We start from the raw sequence: 3,867 nt of genomic DNA on the forward strand, positions 1-3,867 counted from the left end.
TGTGAGCCACTAGTGCCTGGCCTTCCATAATATTTTTTCCCAAGTCAAGGTTATTTCTCCAGAGGATCAGCTATTCTTTTTAATACTTTGGCCTGAAAATATTGAACTGGATTTCTTTTTATCTTTACTTCAGGTAAACAGAAAACTAAAGAATATTTTCCCTCTCTCTTTGAGAGGTGTCTTTTGAGTTTTAGTTAGAAAGGTGGTCCTGAAGAACAGAAGGAAGGAAAGGGAGGAGAATTCCACATAGAGTTATGAGTATTGGATCAGAGGTCACATTAGAATGATCAGCCTGTGTGCCGAGTTAAGGAATTTGAGTTCTGGCTCACCTGCGTGAAGCTCCCCCCCCCAAAAAAAAAAGTTTCTAGATATGGCAGTAATAAATGACCATGATGGTAGCCTGGTGCTAGTGGTTCATACTTGAATCCTAGCTACTTAAGAGGCCGAGAGCTGCAGAATTGTGGCTCGAGGCTAGCCTGGGCAGAAAGGTTTACTAGACTCCATCTCCTGCAAAAAGAGGGCTGAGAGTGTGGCTCAGAAATGATGAATGTTGGGGCTGGGAAGGTGGCTCAGTGGTAGAGTGCTTGCCTTGCATGCATGAGGCCCTGGGTTCTATTCCTCAGCACCACATGAGCAGAAAAAGCCAGAAGTGGTGCTGTGACTCAAGTGGTAGAGCACTAGCCTTGAGCTGAAGAGCTGAGGAACAGCACTCAGGCCCAGAGTTCAGGCCCCATGACTGGCAAAAAAAAAAGAAATGATGAATGTTTTCTCTTGTGTGGAAGTTCGATAGAAATTCACCGAAGTATGTGCCGGGGGAATTTTAATGGTGTTACTTCTTTGAAAAGCTAACTTGCAGTTTAATACAATGAATGCTAAGAGGATGGAAATTGAGGTGTTGGGGGGGCAGTTGAGGTCAAGCAGAGGGAGGTAGACAAAAGGAGAGAGGAGGGGTGAGTGGATGTGGTCATAATATTCTTTGTGAAAATGGAGGCAGGAACATTGAGGGGAGGGGTGGTTGAGAGATGAGGGAGAAGGTAAACTTGATCAAGATGCATTATACCCACAAACTGACATATGGAACTGAAACCTCTTTGTGTAACTACTTCAGGGTGGTAATATTACAAAAAGAAATGAGTGGTGGAATGGTGGGATGGATGGAAGGGGGAGCGAGGGGCACCGGGAAACTCTTTGGAAACTGATAGAACCGTTCACACTGGTGCTTCAAGGACAGGAAATAGGCTGGCAAATTGGACTATGGAGAAAAAGCCCTTGAATCTGAGATAGAGGGGACTTATTCTAAAGACCCTTGGGATGTAAAAATGAGGATGATGAATGGCCTATGAATTTGATTGCCGATGCTTTGATGCATGTAGTGCCAGGGTAGGAAAGGTGGTGAATCTGAAAGTCCCTTTTAACACCTCTCTTGAGTGCCAAGCACATCTGATTTTCCATCAAAGCTTCTTTTTTCTTTTTTTGTAATAGCTCTCAGTCTTCCTGTACCTACTACTTTGACTTTGCCATCACCTCCAATCTCAGCTTCTACCATAATCCACTCCATAGATTTTTCTCCTCCAATCACACTTCCAGACTGCCACTGGAGTGCTACTTGTCGGGTCAGATTCCCAGCCACCTTCTGCTTCCAATTGTTGCCAGGCTTTCCATAGTGTTGCAAAGACAAAGGTCTATGAGGATCTCTGTGACCAGACCCTGTGCGCCATGTCCAGTTCCCCAGTTCTCCCACATGCTGTCTTCCATTTGCTCCGTTAACTCCAGTTGTCCGTCAAATCTTATTTCTAGTACAACTCTCTTACAATGTCATGAGTCCCAGTCCCAGAGCAGTTTTGGTTATACCAAAGTTCAGGGTTCCTTTCTTTTTGCACAATGGATGTCAGTTTGCCCTGGTTTACTGCCTTCCTTATTTGATTTTTAATTTTTTGTGTGCCCATATTAGGATTTGATCTCAGGGCCTGCATGCTATCTATCCCTTAGGGTTTGTTTACTTTTTGTTTGTTTTGTTCAATGCTAGTGCTCTACCATTTGAGCCAATGTTCCATGTCTGGCTCATTGCTGATTAGTTGGAGATAAGAATCCCACAGCCTTTCCTCTCCAGGCAGGCTTTGACCTACCATCCTCAGATCTCAGCCTCCTGAGTTCAGCTAGGATTACAGATGTACCTCTGGTACCTGGAAATTTTCCGTTTTGTGTGTGTATGTGTGTGGGGGGTACACACATACACACATTCTTGCTAGTCCTGGGATTTGAACTCAGGCCCTGGGCTCTGTCCTTGACCTATTTTTTCCCTCAAGGCTGGTGCTCTACTACTTGCTGGTTAGTTGGAAATAAGAATCTCACAGACTTTCCTGATATAGCTAGCTTTGAACCATGATTTTCAGATCTCAGCCTCTTTAGTAACTAGGATTACAGGCATGAGCCATTGGCACCCGTTTTCAACTTCTTGAGAATGAAATCTGATTTCTTTCTCACTGTATCTTCTACACTCAACATAGTACCAGCATTGTCTACATGGGATCTTGCCAGGAAACCATAAGACTGTCTAATCTCCAGATGGTTAACAGGGAAGTTACAAAATGTCAGAAATGAAGAGTAAAAGTTGACACTCCTCAGGTGAGTATTTGAAGTTGGGCTTCATCTCTTGCTTCACCAGTCACCAGTGTTAGCTTAACCTGCCAGGGAGATTTCTTTTCTTTGTCTTAAAATTTAATGGAACCAATGAAAATGTGACAATTAATTGAGTATTTCCCAGAGAAATTGGCTGAGAAAATAGCAGAGATTTCACACTTCTGAAATCCAAAGGAAAAGGTTCAGCACTGTACTGTCATTACTGAAGTGATTACAAATATCAAACAGGAAGAAGTAGTTTAAAACAATTGCACAAATGACCACAAAATGTGATAAGCCAAGCAGTAAGAAAGAAGATTAATGTCATTCTTTTTGTTGTTGTTTTTGTATCAGTCTTGGGGCTTGAACTTAGGGCCTGGCCACTGACCCTGAACATTTTTGCTCAAGGCTAGTGCTCTACCACTTGAGCCACAGCTCCACTTTGAGCTTTTTAGTGGTTAATTGGAGATAAGAGTCTCACAGACTTTCCTGCCCCAGATGGCTTCAAAAATTGTCATCCTTAGATCTCAGCCACCTGAGTAGCTAGGATTACAGGTGTGAGCCACAGGTGCCTGGCTTAACATCATCCTTTTGTTAGAAACTGTTAATGAATGATGGGAACAACCTCAAATGAATTAATTTCCTTGATTTTATTAAATTGTGATATGGTTTGGGAAAAGTCATGAAATGAGTCAAGATGTCAAGAATCAAGAGTGTGATCACCACAAGATAGATACATCTTGAAAAGAGTTCTTCTGTGTCTTCATGAAGATTCATTCTTACATAAAGCTAGCCCAGGCAGAAAAGCCTACAAGATTCCATCTCCAATTAACCAGCAAAAAGCCAAGCTGAAGTCATGGCACAAGAGGCAAAGCACCAGCCAAGCAAGCAAGCTGAGTAAGCACAGTTCTTGAGTTCAAATCCTGGTAATGACAGAAAAAAGAAGATGAAGGAGAAAAAGAAGATCAGATGAGAACTAGTTTTAGAGAAAATAAATCAATAATCAGGTTTTGTTTTGTTTTGTTTTTTTCAGAAAGAAAAAGAAATCTTTCTAGGCCCAAATGGGTTCACTGGTGAATTCTGCTAAATGCTAAAGAAGGGTTTTATACTAACTACACTAGGATTTTGCAGCTTTTCCCCCCCTTAATATATTTCATATTGCTTTTTCCCTCTAGTATATTTCGCATTGCTATCTATTTCACTGTAGGAGATTAATTATAAAGTATGTGTGAAACCAAACATGTTTTC

Source organism: Dipodomys ordii, unplaced genomic scaffold, assembly GCF_000151885.1.
Source record: "Dipodomys ordii isolate 6190 unplaced genomic scaffold, Dord_2.0 Scaffold170, whole genome shotgun sequence".
NCBI classification, from domain to species: domain Eukaryota; kingdom Metazoa; phylum Chordata; class Mammalia; order Rodentia; family Heteromyidae; genus Dipodomys; species Dipodomys ordii.